This window comes from Schistocerca gregaria, chromosome X (genome assembly GCF_023897955.1).
Source record: "Schistocerca gregaria isolate iqSchGreg1 chromosome X, iqSchGreg1.2, whole genome shotgun sequence".
Classification (NCBI taxonomy): domain Eukaryota; kingdom Metazoa; phylum Arthropoda; class Insecta; order Orthoptera; family Acrididae; genus Schistocerca; species Schistocerca gregaria.
The window spans coordinates 29,642,510-29,667,045 of NC_064931.1; the positions used below are offsets into that span (position 1 = coordinate 29,642,510).

The 24,536-nt window shown below is 44.8% G+C and overlaps 1 protein-coding gene across 3 annotated transcripts in view; it reads left to right on the forward strand.

Moving 5' to 3' along the window:
* Nucleotides 1–24,536, forward strand: part of LOC126299113 (microtubule-associated protein Jupiter-like) — a 110,306-nt gene that overhangs the window by 69,716 nt on the left and 16,054 nt on the right. The gene's annotated exons all lie outside the window — the stretch shown is intronic.

A 24,536-nucleotide genomic window follows, 5' to 3' on the forward strand; every position in this document is an offset into this window, starting at 1 on the left:
CTCCTGTCGTGCGGAAGGGATGCGTTGGGGCCCTCTTCCAAGGTCGCCACTAATGCCATGGCGGAAGTTCGCCAATGGCTCAAGGAGCCAAAAGCTGCTGGACGAAGAGCTTCACGGTCTTCCTCCGTGCCTGAAGATGCTTCGGAGAAATGGTCCCAGCAAGCTAAAGAGAAGTGAGAGAGCAAGCAAAGTAAGTACTAGTCTGCTAAGAAACAGGACCCTCAGCTGGCCCCAACACCACCACCACTCTCCATCAATACTGCATCTGAGCATGCAGTGGAGATCTTAGCATCCCCTGCGAACCTGGCTCTCACTGATGCCTCATCCACCATAGAAATGGCTACAAACACTGTCGGAGGCAGAACGTGACCCTGAGGCATAACCTGCCTCCTTGCGCACTTTGTGCCTTCCCAACCTCACGATAACGTCCTCCTCCAGTGGAATTGCGGTGGTCTTTTCCACCACCTGGCTGAGCTACAGCAACTGTTAAGCCTTACACATGCTTTCTGCTCTCCGTGCCTATAAGGGATATTACAGGAACCGTAGCAACTATAATAGAGGGTCAGGTGGAGTTTACGTCTATGTCCTGAACTCAGTATGCAGTGGTCCTGTGCCCCTTCAGACCCCTCATGAAGCTGTGGCTGTCAGGATGACGACGACGCAGGAAATAACTGTCATCCTCCAGATCTTGCAATATCCCTGAATGCATTGGCTGCACTGATTGATCAACTCCCCAAACCTTTCCTACTTTTGGAGATTTTAACGCTCATAACCCTCTTGTGGGGTGGCTCTGTTCTTGCTGTCCGAGCCTGAGATGTCGAAAATTTACTGTAACAACCCGACTGCTGCCTCTTAAATACTGGGGCTGTCACATTTCAGTGTGGTACATGGCACATATTCGGCCATTGATCTCTCGGTTTGCAGTCCTGGCCTTCTATCATCTATCCTCTGCAGAGCACATGACGACCTATGTGGTAGTAACCAATTCCCCCATCTTTCTGTCACTGCACCGACGTCAGGACCAATGACGCCTGCCCAGATGGGCTTTAAACAAGGCGGACTGGGAAACTTTCACATCTGCTGTCACCGTTGAATCTCCTCCACACAGTAACATCGATGTGTTGGTTGAGCAGGTAACTAAAACGATCGTTTCTGCGGCGGAAAACGCGATCCCTCGTTCTGTAGGGTGCCCCCGGCGAGACACAGTCCCTTGGTGGTCACCGGAAGTCGCTCAAGCAATTAAGGAGCGTCGGCGAGCTCTACAGCGGCATGAGCGCTTTGCTCAAGCCTCTGCGTCGGAGAACCACCCCCCCCCCCCCCCCCCCAGGCTTTCGCACTCTCAAACGGCGGATGGAAGAGAAAGTCCTCTCGTTCGCTACACTCCGCAGTGAACCCTGTAAAGTCCCATTTACAGAGTTGGATTTCCTCAGTGCCCTTGCACATTTGCCCTTGCAGTTGCGCCCTATGGGATCCACAGTCAGACGATTAAACATCTCTCATCTGACTACAAGCGACATCTCGTCATCTTCAACCGGATGTGGTGCGATGGCGTGTCTTTACATCGCAATGGCGGGAGAGCACTATCATACCAGTGCTCAAACCCGACAAAAACCCGCTTGATGTGTATAGCTATCACCCCATCAGCCTCACGAACGTTCTTTGTATGCTGCTGGAACGTATGGTGCATCGGCGTTTGGGTTGGGTCCTGGAGTCACGTGACCTACTGGCTTTCGTGCCAGGGCGGCTTCCGCCTGGGTCGCTGTACCACTGACAGTCTTGTGTCCCACGAGTCTGCCATCCGAACAGCCTTTTCCAGACTCAAACACCTTATTGCTTTCTTTTCTGATATACGAAATGCGTGTGACACCACCTGACGACATCATATCCTTGGCATATTATATGTGTGGGATATCAGAGACCCGCTCCCGATTTTTATCCAGAATTTCCTGTCTCTCCGTACTTGTTGTGTCCAAGCTGGTGCCCCCCTTAGTCCCCCCCCCCCCCCCATATCCAGGATAATGGGGTCCCACAGGGCTCTGTATTGAGTGTATCTCTATTTTTAGTGGCCATTAACGGTCTAGCAGAACTGTTAGCGCCATCCGTCTCACCCTCTCTGTATGCAGACGACTTCTGCAATTCGCACTGATCCATCAGTACTGGTGTTGCTGAGCAGCGCTTACATGGAGCCATCCACAAAGCGCAGTCATGGGCCCACGGTTTTCAGTTTTTGGCCACGAAGTCGTGTGTTATGTACTTCTGTCGGCGTCGTACCGTTCATCCGGAACCAGAACATTACCTTACTGGCGATCCCCTTACTGTAGTGGAGACGTATCGATTTTTAGTACTGGTTTTCGACGCCGGATTGACTTGGCAGCCTCTCAATGCCCTCCGCTGCCTGAGCAACACCAACTGGGGTGCAGATCGCTCTACGCTGCTGCAGCTATACAGAGCCCTTGTTCACTCCCGCCTTGACTATGGGAGTGTGGTTTATGGTTCAGCAGCACCCTCAGCATTGCGTTTACGCGACCCAGTGCACCACTGTGGCGTTAGACTAGCGACGGGATTTTTAGGACGAGTCCGCCGACCAGCGTCCTTGCGAGGCTGGAGCTGCTCGCCAGTTACGCTGCGTTCTTAATTCTCATGCGCGTCCCACCACGGCGGTTCATCTCCCGCATCGGCGGCCCAGGTCAGGGCTTACATTTGTAGTTCGCCTCCGATCCCTTCTAAATGAACTGGAGTCCTTGCCTTTACCACCTATACTCGAGGTCCAGTCGCGTACACCTCCATGGTGTACACCTAGGCCGCGGTTTCGCCTGGACCTTTCACATGGCGCAAAGTACTCAGTTCACCCCGCGGCTCTCCACTGTCAATTCATCTCGACTATTGACAAATACCGAGGCCATGAAGTGATTTACACCGACGGCTCGATGGCTGAGGTTCATGTCGGCTTCGCGTATGTACATGGAGGACATATTGAACAGCATTCCTTGACCGATTGCTGCAGTGTTTTGACTGCAGAGCTGGTGGCTATATCTCGTGCTCTTGAGCACATCCGTTCATGCCGTGGGGAGGCGTTTCTTCTGTGTACTGACTCCTTGAGCAGCTTACAAGCTATCGGCCAGTGCTACCCCCGTCATCCTTTGGTAGCGATTATCCAGGAGTCCATCTTTGCCCTGGAACGGTCCGGTCGTTCAGTGGTGTTTGGACCCCAGGACACGTCGGAATCCCAGGCAACGAACTTGTCGACATGCTGGCCATACAGGTAAGACGGAAACTGCTTATGGAGTTTGGCATTGCAATAACTGACCTGCGTTCGCCAGGTTTTTCGGCTTTGGAAGACGGAATGGCTTAGTCTCAGTACGCACAACAAACTGCGTGCCATTAAGGAGACTAAAAATTTGTGGTAGTGATCCACGCGGGCCTCTCGCCGGGACTCTGGGCGACGACCCACGGCTACCTCTCGAGCCTTGACATTCCTGTGTCGATACGGCGCCCGGTTGACATGGGTCCATATTCTGGTGCACTGTCTCGCTTTGACTGCCGTGCGACGAAATCTTCGGTTACCGGACTCGTTCCGCTAATTTTATCAGATAATGCCTCATTGGCTGATTCAGCTTTATCTTTTAGGGTGGAGGTTTTAATGTGTTGCAGAGTGGCTGGCTTCTCCTTTTTATTCTCATGGTCATCCAACCATGGTAATCTGTTTTGTCGTTCTAATCTCTACCTGTTTTTTGTATTTCTGTGGTTTTCTTCTACTTGTTTTTTGCGTTTGTGTTTGTTGCCCTTCTGTCGTTCTTGTGTTTTTCCTTTCTCTCCATTTTGTGTTGTTAGTCTTGATTATTTTATTCTCACCCTTTTGGCATTGATTTAGGCGGAACAAGTGACCGATGACCTAGCTGTTTGGGCCCTACCCCCCCCCCCCCCCCCCCTATTTTAAACCAACCAGCCAATCTCCTCCTACTACCTGTTACCAGTTTCTAATTATTGAAGGTACTTCTGAAGTAAATGTAGGCATTTTTAGACAACACATTGACTTTCTCGTAAAAAGAAAAGATACATACTTTTCATAAGTAGATGCGTCGTCAACTTAAATGGGACATCGCCGGAGGGAAGACGACGCTCTTTCGCGAGACATTGTTGCAGAAATTTGGAGAACCGGCAGTTGAGGCCGACTATTGCCGCGAATGTACATTTCGCTAAGGATCATGAAAATAAGATGAAATTCGAGCTTGCATGGAGGCTTATACGCAGTCGGTTTTTCCCTTACTCTGTTTACGACCCCCCCCTCCCCCCCCGGCCCCTTTCCGATTTTTACCTGCGAGTTTTTATCCCACCGGGCCTTCGGGGATAGAGTTGGCAACTCACTCAGCATCCCTCGGACCTAGAACGATATGCCACAGCGTTCTGTGTTAAGTGTCACACTCTGCCTCAAACGCCAGCTCCAAGGCGCCACCCAACGGACCTCCTCTAGGGCCCTTTCCCATGGCTTCGTTTTCACCTGTAAAACGCGGGTTATCTATTTTTGCCATAGACCTACAGTACACCCCGATCCAAGATTCTTTTAAGGTGACCAACGCCTATATGTAGGGCAGTTCCGTTTCTTGGGCTTTCTTTTTGATAAAAAGCTGACGTGGATGCCCCATATTCGTCACCTGAAGACTACATGAATTCGGAATCTTAATGCTCTCCACCTCCTGGCCACCACATCTTTGGGTGCACACAATGCGACTTTTCTCCATCTTTACCGTGCTTTGGTTTTGTCCAGAGTAGATTATGGTTGCCAAGTTTATGGATAGGCTGATCCTTCAACTCTGAAACTACTTTACCCTGATCACCATTATGGGGTGCCTCTGGCTATCAGTGCTTTTTCGCACTAGTCCTGTCGACAGTCTCGTCGCAGAAGCGGAGATTCCCACTCTAAAAGTACGGCGGAAACAACTCCCGGTTTCTTACGCAATCGCCATTCGACGGTTCCCTGACAATCCCGCGTACCCCGTCCTCTTTGCAAAAAGAGAGAGGTCTTCCTCTGACACCCGCCCTTGCGTGGGATTGCCGGTTGGAATGAGTCTCAATTCCCTCTGTCGGGATCTCCATCTCCAGTCACTGGAATGTGCCCCGTCGATTTCCTCCCGCGCCCTCTCCTTGTATGGTGCCTCGACCACGGATTAGGGCCGACCTATTTCTGGGTCCTAAGGTCTCTTTCGCCCCATGTTATACCAGCGTCTTATACGTTCGGCCCTTCAGGAGTTCCATGGTGCTACCATCTTCTACACTGATGGTTCTAAAACGACAGATAAGGCGGAATACTCTTTTACGTCTCCTACTGGCATGTAACACCATATACTGCCGGGATGCGTTCACAGCAGAGCTGCTACCCATTAACAGGGCCCTCCATTTTCTTACTCTGGCTTCCCTCCACAGTGTTTTAATATGGACCGATGCTACTCTCATCACCCCATCGTCTCTGCTATCCATCTCATTCTCTCTGCTGTTGGCCGTGTCGGCTGCTCACTAGTCTTTTCTCTGGGTCCCAAGTCATGTGGGCATCCCAAGAAATAAACTGGCTGATCGTTTGGCTAGAGATGCAGATACTAACCCCCAATTTCCTTTCATGATTCCAGGTGCAGATATGCGGATACACATCAAATCTCTTTGCCCAGACGTGAAATGACGTCTGGTGCGCCACTGCTCCCAGTAACAAACTCCGCACAATCAGACTACTGCAGTTTGGCGCTCTTCCTTCCATTCCTCACGAAAGGAGTCCACCTTCGTATGTCGTCTACCCATCGGCCGTACTAGGGTCACCCATTGTTTTTTTCTTGCTTAGCGAGCCACCCCCATAAGTTGTGGATCCATACTGACGGTATCCCATATTTTAGTGGAATGGCCCCTTCTTTTGGTCCCTAGTGCTAAGTATGGCCTTCCAAACTCCTTGTCTTCAATATTAGCGGACTATTCAGTTCAACAGGTCCTCAGTTTTCTTCGTGAAAGTGGCTTTTATTTTCAGTTTTAAAGTTTTGCTTTCCTCCTGGAGCACGGACAGGATGGTTGTGGTCGGGCCCTTTCTTCGTGTTTTCTGGGTCTGGGACCGCTCTCCTATCCTTCTTTTGCTCCTGTTTTTAGATTTGATCTGCCCTTTTTTGCCTTGTTCTCTCTCTCTCTCTCTCTCTCTCTCTCTCTCTCTCTCTCTCTCTCTCTCTCTCTCTCTCTCTCTCTCTCTCTCTCTCTCTGTGTGTGTGTGTGTGTGTGTGTGTGTGTGTGTGTGTGTGTGTGTGTGTGTGTGTCCCTCGTTTTATGATTTGACCTTACGCTGACTCCTTTTATGCACGTACCTTTTGAACTGCGGGACTGATGACCTCGCCGTTTATTCCCATAACCACATTGAACTCAATCAATAGGAAAGGAAATAGCTAGTAGTGGTACGTGATACCCTCCACCATGCACCGTACGGTGCAGGCAAAATACAGCCCATAAAAGTTTGTATATTGCCCTAACTGATGCAGGCGAGGCTTGCTGTCACAGAACAACAATCATATCTTTAATACTGAGAGGTCGGCTCTCCAGTTAATTTCACTGTGCACTTTCATTTGCTACTGTAAGTACGTCACTTTTTGGGCGTTCACCCATTGCAGACCATTGAAATAGACTTCCCGTTTTCACGTTTATATGAACGAAGTTTCATTGTTTCCATTTAGTGGCTTTGGCGGCGACGAGCCGTGAAGCTCAGTGACCATCACGTCATTTCCGGCACCGAGAAGTGAATGGGAGCTGCGACATCAGTTACCTGCGCTGCAGTGGCCACTATGTTGAAAGTACGCCATAAATTATACCGAGCACGCTTACACATGCCATGTGACACACGTATATTCTCTTCACACTTGTACCGGCACATTGAGTGCATAGACATTGAGGTTGACATCCGGCTTAGCGGTATTGATCGCAGAAACCGAATACGGAGTTGGCTGGTTTCCGAAAGCCGAGCCATGGGCTTCCGCAGTGGCCACGTGCTGCAGACCGATTACAGAGCTGCGGTGTTGCGTTACCGGCTCTCCTTGCTGGCTTCGTTTTCGCAGCGTGGGATCCACGCCCCATACTTCACCTACTGGAAGCGCGTCTCGCGCGTGCATGTTTGTATGTGTAGTGGGCGCAAACCATTGGTACTACAACCCGCGTCGCGGTAGGTCCTACTGTTCGCCATAGTAATCTGAATTTTTTTGTTTGCATAGGAGCACCCCGGGGCACTGATGAATGAATTTTCAACGATTTTCACAGGCGTAGCAAACGTGATACATTCATCTCGAAAAGCTTCAAGATAGTCGCTCTCCTTAGTAAAGCTACTTCTTGTTTGCTCTTTGTAGAAGGGCTTCTAATCAGCTTTGCCTCCGAGCAGAATATCAGTTATTCTTTCTTGTGTTCTATAACAGGTGCTATGTTCCTGCGCCCCTCTTACACAGAGCTGAGTAATATTGTCTCATTTCCAGATACGATAGTTATCGAAGAGTGCGAGTGCTGTTACTAGTTTAGAGTTTATCTTGCGCCATGACTCATAAGCAAAGTCTTAGCAGTCGTCTGCAGTTAGAATTGTTGGCTCCGTTTAGTTACGGTTATTGCTACTGACCGTTCGAATCTGCCTAGCCTTTCTGCCACTGGAATACTTGGAGGCATTTGTGTGGAGTTTCAGGGCATGGGAGAGGACGAGCCATTAAACGTTACAAATGCCCCAGCAGTGTTGTTAGTACTCTCTCATACTACGATGTTCATAGAGGCGGACACTTCTCCATGCTCCACCAAACTCCCCGAGTGGCAAAATTGCTTACCCTAACTAGAAACTGAACATGAGACAAAGGAAAGTAGGTCGCCTGAGAAATTTTCTGTTCGCTACGCGTAGTCTGAAAAATCTATATTACTGCTATAAGTTCCTCTAATTCAAAGTACCCCATGCTTCCGCACTTCGCATCTTTGGGATGTTTTGCTATTATTTTGAACTGCAACAGGAGCTGCGTACTTTACAGACGGAGCTGTTCTTCTGTGTATCTGGCTTAATTTACCGGTAGCAACCTTTGGTTTTGGCTAAATTGCATTTTGCTGTTACTAATTTTCACAAAAAGAATTTTTCAATTGCCACCACCATACAAGTAAATCGCTGTGCACCTATCACGCTTGCTATAGATGTTAGTATGGTTATCTAGGTGCTCCGAACATCGGAAACTTCTTTCATAATATAAAGTTTTTAGGAATCTCTGCTGCTCTTTGTGGTCCGTTTGTATAAAAATTGTCAGATTTTTAAAATGCGGGCCACACGATTTACTATGTTTAAATTGGAAGTAGGTCGAAAAAGCATACTACTATATGGCTACAGAAAAATACTGAATGTATCTTCGGTCCGACAAGCTCGAAATTCAAAATTGCTCTACTTTCTGAAAGTCAGAGGCTAATGCTAGTTTTTAATACCTTTGCCGATTCTGTTCGGAAAATTACACCGCAATGTGCAATGTACATCGCAGGTTTTAGAATGCATTCAAAAAACCCCAGTACCTGTCGATCATTGTCACCGTGAGGAGAGTAGTGGAGTCCTAGGTGAATAACTTAGGCATTGAAACCTATTCACTACTTCTAATTGCACTGAAGCTGTGAGGGCAGGAACTTTTGTTTATATCGGTTCCGGCTGTGTCACTCATCCGAAGTGCTTCACAATTGTGTGAGAAGATGCGTGACTGACGTTAAAGAAGTGTCGTCCAGAGTTAAAGCGTTGAGGATAAAAAACGCAGTTCCTCTTACGTTTTGTCGATTTATCTCGGAGTTTATTCTAAGAAGCCTCGAGCTTCCGTGCTGCGCAGTATAGCACTTCTGAACAAGGCATTGGAACGAGACCAGTCCACGCGTGAGTCACTCGTACGACAGTCCAGCCTTATACAGCGATAGACACGCATTAGCATTTAATGGTAAACATGTGACTGGAACGCACGTTAAAGGCTTTCATTGTGTGTGTGTGTGTGTGTGTGTGTGTGTGTGTGTGTGTGTGTGTGTGTGTTTTTCAGTGGTCTGCTGACAAAATATGGTTACGTGGGCTTTCCACCATTAGGACAAGTCTTGGCAACTGTAGTTCGTGTTTAATATCAATGCATAAATGCTCCCTCAACTTACTGAACAAATAACCGCAAGCTGGACATTCTTGGATACATCGAGTACACAATACGTACGTGTAGCCATGTTGAAATTACTCTCGTGATGCACACAAAACTCACTAAAGATTTAACCGAGCGAGGTGGCGCAGTGGCTAGCACACTGGACTCGCATTCGGGAGGACGACGGTTCAATCCCGTCTCCGGCCATCCTGATTTAGGTTTTCCGTGATTTCCCTAAATCGCTTCAGGCAAATGCCGGGATGGTTCCTTTGAAAGGGCACGGCCAAATTCCTTCCCAATCGTTCCCTAACCCGAGCTTGCGCTCCGTCTCCAATGACCTCGTTGTCGACGGGACGTTAAACACTAACCACCACCACCACCACCACCACCACCACCACCACCACCACCACTAAAGATTTTTTGATGAGAAATGAATATTTGTATTGACAGTCGGCCTATTGTGAACAAGCGCTTACAACTGTTCTTATGACTGCATCGTCAGACAACCTAAAGATTAGTGGAACATTCAGACGCGCACGTAACTATTTACGTGCACGTCTGAATGCTCCGTTAATCCTTGATTGTCGTAGAATTGCTAACTGTGTGTCAAAGTAAAGCGGTCACTAATCTAGGCTGAACACCGTGTTTTGTTAGGTGTTAACGCATTGACCGTAGCACGCCATCGGATACACACAACTACTGGAATAGACAGCGATAAGTGACAAAATCATAAGACCGGCCAAAGATCTATGCTCAGAACGTTGTATATAGTCTGACGCTAGAACTCTTGTCTGTGCCATGCCATGCTTTCGGATATGACTTAGTTTTTTCCTGCCCTGGAGTAGTAAAAAACAAAATAAAATGGAACGTTTCCATTATGTATACCCTGTGACATACGCAGCCGAACATGAATTGTTAATTAAATGGCACGAACAGTGGTGGTACAACGTTTTGCTAACTGAGAGATCGTAATAGTGATGGCTTCTCCTCTATCTTTGTTGTAATACTTGTATCACTGATATGTGGCATGTACATTACGCACCATAGTGCCGAACATATATTCTCAAGCTGATGATTGACACCTGCAATGCTTAACTGGCACATAATCTTTTGTATCGTCTAACTCAACGGTTTAAAGAAATTGTGCGTGCAATTCCGGATCTACCAGGGTGCTGTAAACCAGTATGTCAAAGTTGGGACTTGGTATTTTCTTGAATTCCATTTTGTGTGTTGACGGTGTGTAAAAGTGCTGCACTTGAGCGCGACTTGAGCTGGGTAATGCCAGACAATAGGAAAATTTAGGTGCTGCTGATACGAAATCGGGATGATGATGGTAATGAAATGGACTGCATAGCTTTACCACAGAAATGTACATGTAGTAACAAGCACAGTAAAACGGATACCAGGAACTCGCAAATACGGTCTTCCTCTTTTTATTATGTTGCGCGTAGTTCCCGTTTGAGCGCGTTCAAACGAAGTAGTTTTGGAATCGATCGACAGTGGGAGGGGCTCGAGCGTCGTGTGTAGAGCGCAGCGTGTGTGACAATAGGCGGCAGACGCGGCGGGTGGAGAGCCGCCGTAACAAAGGCCGGACGTGGGCCGCCATTGTCAGAGCCTCACGGGCGCCCCACGAGCGGTAGGCCTCCCAGCTCTTTGTTGCCGTAGACCACCACCACCCAGTCGACGACGCCCGCCACTGCCCCCTAATTGAGACAGATTCTACTGTCTCGTGTAATTGCTGCTCACCTAGTAGCTCTTTTTACAGACTTCCTTTATTGAATGAAAAGCAGCCAGACTTGTCGATTGAGAGCGCTCCTTTTCGGTCTTGTACTGTAGTGATTAAATCGTATCGTCCTGTAAAAGTTTCTGTCGTCAGCAGTAGCTTCTTAATTCGAACATTGACAAATTTTATGGATGATTTTTTTTTTCGTTAGTATTTGTTTCTGTGGCTGAGGAACTATTTACACCTTGTAGCAAAACACTTCTTTCATTATCATTTGAACGTACACCGCAGCTTGAAACTACATCAGTGTGCACAACAAATCATTGCTGTCATTAGAGACCAAATATGAAGTGCAATGTATGAATGGTTAAGTAAATTAGTTACAGCTGGTTTTGCGGTATTATAAAGGCAGTGTCGGTAAACAGTACTGAAAATCCTCTTTCCTTTTATGAGAATGTTCATAAAGACCTTATTCTAAGCGTAGATGCGCTGTAAAGGGCCAGGCTAGACTTCTATGCATTAAAGCTTGATGCAAGTCTGGTATCATACTCTCGTTAGCTGCTAGAGTGCACTTTTCGAATTCAGTGTCGCAGGAAACTTGACGAAATCTAACTGAAATAAATCACATAACAGGGTTTCTGTGTGTAGACATGCCATGTGTGTAACTCAAATATTGTAAGCATAATAATTAGGGTAGTGAGAAACGAAATATTTACGTATTCTTACTTACTTACCTACCATCCATCACATTCCTATCGATCATTACCGTTGTGAGTACTTAGTTTTCCGATGAGTTCTTAGTTCTGCCTGAATGTAAAGTAGTCCTGCATCGAGGGATGCAGCACAGTGCTATGATACTGGACTCGTATTCGGGAGGGCGGAAGTTCAAACCTCCATTCAACCATAGGTTTTTTTGTGATTTCCTTAAATCACTTGAGGCGAATGTAGGGATGTTTACTTTGAAAGGGCACAGTCGATTTGCTTCTACATTACGAACACATGTTCAGTCACTATTGACCTCGTCGCCAACGAGACGTTACTCTACTCTTCCTTTCTTGTCTTTTGGGAGGAAGGAAGGAAGGGAGAAAGAAAGATTAGGGTTTAAACGTCCCGTCGGCGACGAGATCATCGAAGGCGGAGCACAAACTAAGATTGTTTTTGTTAAGGATGGGGAAGGGAATCGACCGTGTCATTACAAAGGAACCGTGCCGGCATTTGCATGGAGAGATTTAAGGAAATCACTGAAAACCTAAATTTGGATTGCCGGAGGCTGTTTTGCACCCTTGTCATCCCGAATGAGAGTCCAGTGTGGTGATAAGTGCTCCATCTAGCTCTGTTTGTCTGGTAAGCATTTCTTGGTGTTTGGGGCTGCCTGCGACCGACGTGCACAGTCATTAGGGCAACATACAGCCATCTTTATTTGCCTGTATGCATGGCTTCCGAAGATCACAATAGCCGATGTGGCTGATTCCTTCAGGTGGTCTGATTGTCACACAAGGGGTGAAAAAAAAAGTTGAGCTAAAGATCGTTCTGACCAGTGGTCCAAGAGAAATGTTTAGGGCTGAAATATAGAATGCGTCGCAAAATGTATATTAGGTGCAGTCCTTCCTCTTCATATCAGACGTGATGCCATAGTAGTGGTGCACAATTTGAAAACATTGCTGGTTTTTGCTGATACAGAATACAGACTGCTCGAGGGGGTGTATATTTGATGCCGATGAATCTTTGTGGTTCACTTTCTGAAAGGATGTCTCGACAGGACTTTTGGGTGTGTAGATTGTAAGATCAAAGTTACAGTTCATAAAATTTTCTTATGACCTTGAGTACGACATGGAGGGCGATGACATAGGATTGCTAAGGCGCATTAGTATGAAATTATAGTTTTTCACAGGCGGCGAGAAGGTTCCCAGCAGTCACACATCGCATGTTTCCCCATTTTTCAGTTGTAAAGAAAATTCGATTTTGAAGGCTAATTCTCGCCGTTGCTAGGTTAGGTACTGTTCTCATAAAACCTAAGGTCCTCTCGTCTTCACATCAGTTAACGGTCCTAGAAAATGTGTGCGATGCAGAGTTAATACATTTACGATGTTTATATTGAAACGGATGTGAGAAACATAGGTGACAGAAATAAGCTTCGTAATTAAATGCCGAAGTTTTCCTCCTTTACTGTGAGAAAAATAGTCAGGGTAACTGTTTCATGTAGTTTAGTTTGCCGCTTGTCTGTAAAATTATTGCGGCAGCATCGGTAAAGGGAGAGAAAAAATACCTCTAATTTGGACTCCCCGTGCAGCTGTGTAACCCTGTAATTTAAAATCCGTTCAGGCGTGGCTCTATTGTGCAACTTCGACTATAGAGATTGGAACATCTTTCGATCTGATTTCCTCTTTGAACGTTTACACAATGGCTCGGCTGATGCAAGATTTACTTCCGCTGTTTGTCTCAGCCACGGCGGAGGACATACAATTAATGATAAGTTTCTAGAGTCGCGTGAATCACGATATTCGGGATGAAATTCACATGTGACGTGACCCTCCGTTAGAGAACGTAACAGCATGGTCCCTATTACTTGTGCAATGTTTATAAGCGCTTGCGCCCCCCCCCCCCCTTTTTTTTTTTTTTTTTTTTTTTTTTTTTTTTTTGTGTGTGTGTGTACGCTGTGGAGAAAAATATGCCCGGCATACATTCGGAGGGTAACGTTAGTACATGTCCCGTTTTCATTACACCGATCGGATTCTTTGATATATGTATAAAAAGAGTGGTTTCCTTAATTAGGTTTTTAACATTTCCAGAAACAAAACTTGAATTGTCTCACGTCCTGCAACCTTAGTTTTTAGAACTGTATACTGATGTTTCTATAAATTATGTAACATGACACTTATTTTCCTTATCTACTAGATTAGATTATTCGGCTCCAGCTTACAGTGTAAAATTGATTGCTGCGCTGAATGTGTTTAACAGGTTGTAACAAATTTTGCTTATCAGATATATTAATAGGCCTCGGATTTCAGAGTCCATAGAAAAGCCTTCTATAAAGTAAGGCTTCCGTATTACTCGAGGTTTCCTGCCTGAAAACGTAAGAAGCTCGCGTTACGGAAATAGAGCCTTCTCTTTCAGGTCTCACTATTGTTACAAAGTTTCTTTTTAGAACTTTGTGCAAAAAGGACTTGTCATGGAACAAAATTATGGAACGATGACTGAAACATTTAGATAAATTACATTATATTTAAAGCATTCGATCATTAAGTGTAATTACCCAGCCTTGTTCTTAAGGTAGCGTTAATTCGGCTGTGCAGATGAAAGGTTATTTATAAAGAAATGCTATATGGCTTTAATACGAAGTATAGGCGAACTGATTGTTGCATTTCACTGACGTTTCTCGTTCTTTGATGTTTTCTTCATAGATATCCTCTGAATAATTTAACGATTAACCCGTCTGCTGCGATGGCGTCTAAAAATGGTTCAAATGGCTCTAAGCACAATGGGACTTATCTGAGGTCATCAGTCCCCTAGACTTAGAACTACTTACAACACTCATCCATGCCCGAGGCAGGATTCGAAAACCTGAGACCGTAACAGCAGCGCGGTTCCGGACTGAAGCGGCTACAACCGCTCGGCCACAGAGGCCGGCGATGGCGTTTAGCTGGACACTTGAAATGCTACCGGCCATGTGGTGGCAACATTGGTATGTTTTTTTTTTTTTTGTGGGGACAGGTTCAAATCCTAACAATGTATTGTGATCCAAACAGTTATCATAGCTTCATAAATGTTTACAGGCAACAATCTTCAAAAGGACAATAAAGTTCTGTTTGTAGCGAAGAATAATATGCCAGAATTTTTTAGTATCGCCATTTCCGTACAAAGTTTATCGCCGTGTAGTAACTATATGCAATATATACTTTAATATATCACTGATACAATTATTGTTTATTGGAGGGTGGCCTGCAAGTTACTTCCGAACGTACACCGTTATCGTCCGGTGTTATTCAGCTGGCGTACAGGTACTGCTGCCGTATATGCGCGCGACCCAGATGACACAGTCCGTTGCCCGAGCAAATTATTTCGGCCTGGCGTGCAGTTGTCTTGGTATTTTAACGGCACGAATCTAAAAGCACACTCAACATAAGTATCCTTGTCTTACCTCATCTGGAGAGGGGAATTTCGTTCTGTGGTTGTTTTCCCGGTTGTTGACATTACTCTCCTCAAGTAATAGAATATTCGTAATGTACACGTACCAGTAAATGCAGGCACTAGCACTTTCGACGTGGACTATTCCTGTCTTTTAGAATGTGCTTTAAACTGCGTTAATGTCCCGGACATTACATATTAAAAGTAATGCAGCACAGCGTACCTGCTTCTCATAGCATGACTAATGGAGGGGAATTGACGAATAGAGCGAGGAAGAGCGTCGTGCAACTGAAATACTGAGTACTTGTGTGGAAAGCTAGCGAAGAAGCAGGTCACAGTGGGGAAGTGTAGAGGTAGATGCAGTGGAGAAGAGGAACGAAAAGTGAAAATCGGGTTGCTTGCGCCGATGAGCGTGGTAACATGCCTGTACGTCGCAAAGTGCACATCGTAACGCTCTCCTGTCGCTCGCTTTCCGCGCAAAATCTCCTGCCAGCGAGCTTTCTATTAAACTCTTGCTGTTTGACCGCAACCGAGTGACATGTGATCTGGCGCTGATCACAATTTTCGTAATGAGAACGTCATCACGATCATCATAATAAGAACGTTAAAATATCAGTGTGACTGAAAGTTCTTCCTCGAAATTGCCCTGTGTAGATTCTTGGGTGGCACTATTCTACAGAGGCTATGCTCAGTGACTGCTGTAGGGAGGGTGTTTGAACAGTAACATACATTTTGAAGTATGTAGGGATAGGGTAATATTATATTCCAGTACTATGTATTAAACGTAGATAAATATGGATCTAAAGTTTGTTGCATATTGCGTGCTTATAATAAATTCTGTGTATGGAAAGTGTTGTTTCTGACTCGTTAAAACTCTGTTTTACCGTGCGTAGTGGGTTTCTATTTATATAATCCTTTTTGCTGATATAACAAACAGTCTCGGTCTCTGTTAAAAACTCCATTACTGTCACTGCCCATGGCTGTTGGCGTGTACTTAGCTTGTGTGTGGCTGTAAATACTTAGTCAAAGGCAAGCATTCAGCTCTGCTCGACCTTAAGAAGTCCATCTAGGAAATCGTTGCTTTAAAAGGAAGTCTGCTTCCCATATAGCGCACTACTACCGCTTCGAAGGCTGGACAGCTGTTGAAAAGTGTGTGCAGATAGTAAATAACTAAAATTTACACCACCGGAATGCAAACAGTATTGTACTAGTAGCTCATATAAAAAAATAATACTCTCCGTAAATAGAATAGTTTCTCGCGTATGTTTACCACAGCAGATGCTTCGAAACCAGTGGTTTTTTTTATCCTCATGTGGTGTCCCACATAGTGAAAAATGAGCAAATCTACAGCATCCACAGTCATTGGAATAATGCATCTTGAGAAATGCACACTAGATGTCACATTTTCAGTGGAAAAATCGTTCGATGTACACTATAAATTCTTTCACCACTGTAGCGATTAATGTTGAAAAGTACGGTATCGGCTGATAAGTGGATGGGGGGGAGGCTTGTGGTCAGTAGTATGCTAACTGTCGTGCAATTTGGCCCTCAGCGTTTTTGGAGCATTGCTATTGCTAGGGTTTTCACCAACAAGCAGCAGGCAGAACCGGCGTGTCACGGCTGATGGTTCTTGCCTGGTTGTCGTTGCTGAGCTAACGGTGAACGGTGCGCATCCGTAGCCATGACCACGGAACGTGCAATCTCCGCACCGGCTCGGCGCGGCTAGCCAGCAGTAGCGCTTCCTAAGTGGACTGCCGCTCATTAGCCGACGGACAAAGCAAGTTTATTAACGCCAACATGGGAGGCGGCTGCTAATAACCTGTACCGAAATTTGCTAGCACTATTTTGTTAGTATCATCTAAATCGTCACCCATTCGAAAATTTGATGTATCGACTCATTTCTTTAAAACACCAAAGATGTTAATTTTTTGATGTCGTATAGGGTTTGGGAACTTACAGAACAAGCGACTGTATAGCAGTTTGTGGTCGAAAAACTAAATTCCAAAGCTGTAACTAATAATGAGAGCAGTGTAATAAAAGCAGTGTTGGTAAAAAAGGAACTCTAGTAAAATATTTTCAATCTTTGAGGACGAAGTTTGAAGTCGTTACTCCTAGCGTAAATGTACTCTGTAAGAGTCCAGGCGCCAATTCCATCCTTTGAAGCTTAAAGTAAATCTGGCATGATGATATCGATGGCTGCCGTTTCCACCTTCTGAATTCCTACACTATTGCTGGAAATTTTGACTGAATCTAACGATAAGAAATCTCATACAAAAAGGGATTGTGTGTGTAGGTGGTGTTTCCTTTGGCCAGTGCTCGACGGATACTTAGACCTGCTAGGTGTTGACTCGCATCAGTCGCGAATGTTCTAACGTTAGTGTGATGGACGTAACCTTGTTGGAAAACATGGTTAGGTGTCATTGCAGGTCACTATCGGCCGCAAATAATTTACCTCCTGAAGACAATGCCGGTGACAGCTATAGAAACGGATAGGGTTACAGTCGGTCATGCTACCGCGAAATACTCGCGGGCACAAGGTTGCATTTACATATTTCGTACTTTCAGCATAAGAAAAGAAGTCTAAGGTTGAAATTTGTGAGCTGTTCAAGAAGTCTAACTTGTGACAAATCAGCTGTACTAAAGCGTCACCCAAGACGCGAGTTTCCGGGAAGCGCTGAACGTTGAAGCAATTTCCGCCGCCTCCTGTAGCCTTGAGTTGTGTAACGTTGATCTTGCAAATTAAGTGTGGAAGCCGACGCCGGAGAGTGCGAAACGCGATCTTGCACAGCGGCTCCTATTGGATGAGAACTCGACACCGATCACTCGGGCTGGGCTTCCCTCGCTGCTTACGTTACCTCCTCTCTGTATCCTTAGCTGTCCCCACCTACTAACAACATGCGCGCAAAGATGTACATTTGACTGAGTCTGAATAGAGAAAGGAAGAAAAATGCCATCTTCTCTGTTGTTACATGAAGACTTCAAAATTATTCGCCCAAGATTACAGGGCGAAGGGTAACATTAAATGTCCCCTCGTCGTAGACCACTGTCTTAGCTAGATAGTGAAACAGAAGGAAATGGACTATGGTCCTTTAAAGGAGCCATCTCAGAATTCCTCTGAAGTGATTTTGAGAAATTGAAGAAAAATTAACGTTATTACTGGAATCCTAATTAGAACCCTGCTCGTACTATTAAAAATTCAGTGACACTGCACCACGCACCATCCACTGGTGTATTGCAGGTTAGGTTTTTTAATCTGCAAGAATCGTAACCATTAGCTTTCTAGAAGATCAAGATAGAAGTCCTGCTAAAACATCAGTAATTACTGACGGTTTGGATTAGCAGAAGCAGCAGTAACAGTTCCCGACAAAATTCACGACTGGTGATGGTTCAGGAATGTACAACGTGGTTTCGGATATTAATTGATATTTTGAAATACAACTGACGTTCCCTCGCAGATTTCGAAATGCTGCAGTAACAAGCATAAATGAGGTTTCTGTAGGTGTGTAGACTGTTCGGAGGCGAAGAATGTCTTTCTACAATTACGGTTCTGGGCATATTTAGTTTTTGATTGACAACATAATTTCATTTCTGTGTGAGTCACTGTTGCTTTGTTTCAAAATATTGTGTATGACAAACATTGCTACAGAACATGTCAGCATGCTTTAGCTGACTTACTGCACAAAATACAGGCGTTTAATTGTACATGAAAAATATTCACGATAGAGATTGCGGGATGAATGCTTTCCAGGAACCATGCGGACGTCAAACCATTAGAATTAATACGAGGGTAATCACAAAAGTAAGGTCTCCTATTTTCTTATAAGTACATAGACCTTTTTATTTCTACAATGGTTTGCATCAGTTTACAGCTTGCACAGTAGCTGTTTTTCGGCATAATCGCCATTTCTGTCGATGCATTTTTGTAGACGCTGTGGCAGTTTTTGTATGCCCATGTCATACCAGCTCGCCGCCATGCTGTTCAGAAAGTTATGAACCTCTTATTTCACCTTGTCGACGGCGCTGAATCGCTGGGACCACAATTAACGCTGATAGGTACGGTGAGGCTGAAAAAACTCAAACGGGCAATTCAGGAACGGAGAAGAGGAATGTTGACCAAGGGCGTACACATTCTCCATGACAACGCTCGTCCACACATCGCTCGGCAAACCGATGCTCTCCTGCAACAGTTTCAGTCGAACATAATCACTCACCCACCCTATAGTCCTGACTTGGCGCCCAGTGACTATCACCTGTTCCCTACATTAAAAGAACATTTGGCCAGAAAGCGATTCAGCTCCGGCGACGAGGTGAAAGAAGAGGTTCAAACTTTCTGAACAGCATGGCGGCGAGCTGGAATGACATGGGCATACAAAAACTGCCATGGCGTCTACAAAAATGCATAGACATAAAAGGTGATTATGTCGAAAAATAGCTAAATGTTCAAGCTGTAAATTGATATAAACCATTGTAGAAGTAAACAGGTCTATGTAGCTAAAAGAGCCCTTACTTTTGGGGTTACCCTCGTATTTTGTCTTGTCCTTAGTAGTACTGAATGATGATTTGCTGAGTGATTGCCTGCCATATTTTAGAGACTAAATTCCATATTTTAGTGACTTAAGTATACAGCAGTTTTATGCCTACTGTTACAGCCTTACGTTTGAGGACACATCGTCAATCGGTAGGTTGTAATACAAAGGGAGCTTAGATATTGTGCACAGGATATAAGGAGCGCAGCATTACATTGATTGTATTGAAGGAATATACTATTTAGGCGTTGAACGTTTTCCGAGATATTGAATACTGTTCAGTGCTAAGTAATTCTCATCAACTGTACACTCAGATGGATTAGAGTTCGGTAGGAGGGGCATCCAGATCACCAAACGGCGAGATAGTTTGTTTCCTACGGTTTGCGTGTGTTAACTAAGGTAAACGGTCTGTTGCCTGTACCATCTGTGGCCAATTATAGCTTGTATTTAATGGTGGCGTCGTGGACTGCACGTTAATCTTCTTGCCGTCGAGGCTTTTGAATGTTAACGTTGATCTTTATCAGAATTTCTTACATGCTTTTTTTTTATGGGAGTGCAAGTCGAGCTTCACTATCCGATTTGACAGTCAAGAATGAATCTGTTTATCGTCTATAGAAAACTATAATCGAAAAGTAAAGAGCAAATTCAGAACATAATAACCACTAGTGATGAAATATGCATAGTTTCAGTGGACGCTCCATTTGATGGGTGAGGTTCAAAATAATGTAGCAGTGCATTCAGCTCTTGCATGCGATATTCCTAACAAGGGAACCTCCCCATCACACATCCCCCCCCCCCCCCCCCCCAGAATTAGTTATAATTTGGCACAGTGGATAGGCCTTGAAAAACTGAACACAGATCAATCGAGAAAACAGGAAGAAGTTGTGTAGAACTACGAAAAAAATAAGCAAAATATACAAACTGAGTAGTCCATGTGCAAGATAGGCATCATCAAAGAGAGTGTGAGCTTAGGAGTGTCGTGGTCCCGTGGTTAGCGTGAGCAGCTGCGGAACGAGAGGTACTTGGTTCAAGTCTTCCCTCTAGTAAAAAATTTAAATTTTTATTTTCAGACAATTATCAGAGTTCATGCACTCACACATAATCAATTTAGCTCTCCAAAATTCCAGGATATGTTCAGATTTGCTTGGACATATGCAGGATTTGACGGTCTACACACGGAAAAATTTGAAAACGTTTGAAACGTATGTTTTGACAGAGCACAGAGAACACTGTGAGACACTGAAGCTGCTGCATTCATTTGTTGCAGTTTGTGACACACTCTTATGTTTTCATCCCTTTTTTGAGAGTGGGTATCACATCCACAAGAAAACCTAAATCCGGCAAGGTAGAAGAATCTTTTTGCCCATTCGCCAAGTGAGCAAGTTACGTGGGTCGACAACATAATCCTGTCATGTGACGCACATGCCGTCACCAGTGTCATATAGAATGTATCAGACGTGTTTTCCTGGATCAGATGTTTTCGGTTCCCGTTGGAGAGGCACGTCCTTTCGTCTACTAATCGCACGGTTTTGCGGTGCGGTCGCAGAACACAAACAGTAAACTTATTACAGTGAACAGACGTCAATGAATGAACGGACAGATCATAACTTTTCAAAAATAAAGTAAGTAAACTTTTCGCTCTAGGGTAGATTTGAACCAAGGACCTCTCGCTCCGCAGCTGCTCACGCTAACCACGGAATCACGGCGCTCTTTGTGTCCACATCATCCTTGATGTTGCCTATGTTGCCCATGGACTACTCAGTTTGTGTATTTTGCTTATTTTTTCATAGTTCTACACAACTTCTTCCTGTTTTCTCGACTGATCTGTGTTCAGTTTTTCAAGGCCTATCCACTGTGCCAAATTATAACTAAATTTGAGGGGGGTGCGATAGGGAGGTTTCCTAAACCAGTAAAATAGTTACTGCCAGTAACATTTTTTGCCCACGAAACGGCGGAGATGTTGCACTAAAAAGGCGAATCATATAATGCGCTTAAACTTCACCTACCCCTCCAGAACACAATTCGTCTCGCGTACTACGTTGTTAAGTGTCTGGGTGGCTTTGTCCTTCCGTGGTAACTCTTTCAGTGTTAAACTGTATACGCCCGTCTTTTGTGTTAGATTTCTGTGCTATTTTTGATTGTAAGGGAACCGCATTGGCATTTCTCCCTCTTCACAATAAATTCGGACCGAAAGAAATATTCATTAGTTGGTTAATTCATTTCACCAAATGAACATGTGAGTAGTAAGAAATGTTTCATTTAACTGCGGCTGAATTTTGCGTCGGTGCTTGATAATACTGAAAAGGAAAACAACTTCCTAAGATTCTGCAAGCATTAGGAAGTATTTCAGTTTTTAATGTTTCATTGAGATAATTTTGATGTAATTGGAAGGAGAAACAGCATTGGTCGTATTTTTTTGTTTTATTGTCCACAAAATCGATTCTCGGTCACTTAGTGACCATACTCAGTGCTGTAATATAGAATTAAAATTGGTAGGTTCTAGTATCAACAAGCTTAAAGCGATCACATATTATTGCTGATAATAAAACAAAAAAATACGACCAATGCTGTTTCTCCTTCCAGTTATATCCATTATATGGTCGTGGTGCACAGAACACTCCATGGAGTCGCCAATCAAGATAATTTTGATTTTTCATCAAAAGAGACGGAAAGTCCTATTTTAGTTTCGTTGATTTAGAATAAAGAACGATAGTCAGGCTTCAAATGTCGACTGTAAAACTTTCTTTGATGATACGTGTACCAACCTTCTGCAAGATACGATTTTATGGTTGGATGAGCTCCACTATGGAAAGTCAGGCCTGTCACGTGGGCCACTGAATGTGGACCTTGAAAATAACTAAATTTTCGGAAATAGTGTGCTCAAACTGTGGTACGTACCTGTGGATTCAAGTTTGTGGTGGCTGACAGTCAAGTTGGTATACCACCGCTGTCTAGGTCGTCTCCAGACACATATTGGCTGGTCATGGGGCCACGGTCAAAGCTGGACTCATCACTAAAGACAATACCATTCCAGTCAATGAGATCTTAGGGCGAAAGCTTGTCTGGAAACGCACCGGACAGAGGTGGGATACCAAACTACTGTCGCCCGACAACCAGGAGTGATGGTCTCGGGTGCCATTTCTATCCACAGCAGAACCCCTCTGGTTGTCATCCGCGCCACCCTTACTGCCCAGCAGTACGTCGACGATATCCTACGCCTCGTTTCGTTGCGCTTCATCACAAGCCATCCTGCGTTTAAATTTCAGCACGATAATATCAACCCGCACACGGTGAGGGTTTCTACTGCTTGTCTTCGTGCTTGATAAATCCGCCCTTGCATCCCCAATCGAGGACGTGTGGAGCATTATGGGCAGGGTCCTCGAAGCAAGTCGGGATTTTGACGATCTAACGCGGCAGTTGCACCGAATTTGGCACGATGTCCCTCAGGAGGACATCCAACAACTGTCAATTTCAAACCGAATAACTACTTGCTTAAGGGCCACAGATGGACCAACGCATTGAACTGCTCAGTTTGTGAAGCTCTTTCTATTGAATTAATCACACAACTTTTCTGAAATTGTAATAGTTTGTCCATACATTTACATCTGTTACTGATTTCCGTCCCATTAGATGAATTCCTTCATGGTGCGTCGTTCTGTTGTCTGAGTATGTTGCAGTGTTGGTGTAAATGGTGATTTCGTACTGGATTATTTTACCATAATACATAAGATGTTTAACCTTTCACCTTCGAAATGTGACTTTTCTTTGATTTATTGGCTTACACTTTCCTTGAAACAGTTAACATTTTTGAGGTTATGGGTGGAAAGGCGAGACTACTGGATTTGTACCGTAGGCGCGACAAACAGATGGCCCCTGGGGAAAGTGTTAGCGTCTTGTAGTTCTTGTGTTCTCACTAGAGCTTTCGCTGTCCATCCAGTATGTTTATTCCATAAAATTTGTGTCTGCATTGTGAGAACTGTGAAAAAAGCGACTTGGTAAACGGCTTTCGCCGTGCCACCTTTACCGAGAAAAGGCGCAGAAACCATTCCAATGCAGACGCCGGGCGGACAGCGGCGAATTGGCTTCTGGAATGTCTGAGTGCATTTTAGTGGCTCGCTGCTTAGTGTAGGAGTGGACGATAGACGAACCCTGAAAAATTTTGATGCCCTATCGCAAGCAGATGCCTACTTACCCCCGATACCGGGAGGAATTTCGAAATGATTGGCTGGATACTTCAGTGGTTTCTCTAAATCTGCTACACTTTTGTAGGTTTCACTCGGCATCGATCTATAGTAACGAACGTGTACGCTCAGCAGAGATACAGCTGTTTTGTCGCAATTGTAGAGCTACATGGAAGAACAGTTCTCTCTCTCTCTCTCTCTCTCTCTCTCTCTCTCTCTCTTCTCCAGAAGGTTGAGCTTAATACTTTCAGCGAATTCTCTGTATGGCTGGAAATTACAAATCGTTATACAGACACTGTATCTCCTTGTTCAATCGCTGCGTAACCTCCACCCCCATTCTCGTTGCTTGTGAATTAACAAGACATTTTATGGGAATACTACAGGTGGATTGTAAATCCCATGCCGCAGGAATTGCTTTCCATGAATTATTCTCGTCGAATTACAACTCGATACCTACGGCACAAAGAAGCGAGAGCAAGGAAGGAAGGAGGAGAGAGATTTAACGTCCTGTCGGGAGAAGGAAAGTAAGAGATTAGCCAATCTGTTTTGGAATCAGTTTACCGATAGTTGTTTGCGACTCTCACTACACGGATGTTCGTATTGAAGCATAAATGTCTTCTTGTAAATAAATTTTAGTCCACCTTCTTATCACCGAACTTAAGCTGTGTGAATGAAGCCATATAGATGTCCACGTCTACATCTTCCAGGGGCAGCTCTCAAGTACATATCGGTTTGCCCCTTAGTCGGATGAAATTTGGACACACATTCATGACTCGCATCTTGTAAGTATATTACGCCAAATTCGGAATGCGCATGGAACATCCCTCGTGAAATACGAAAATAGTATCTCGTTTTC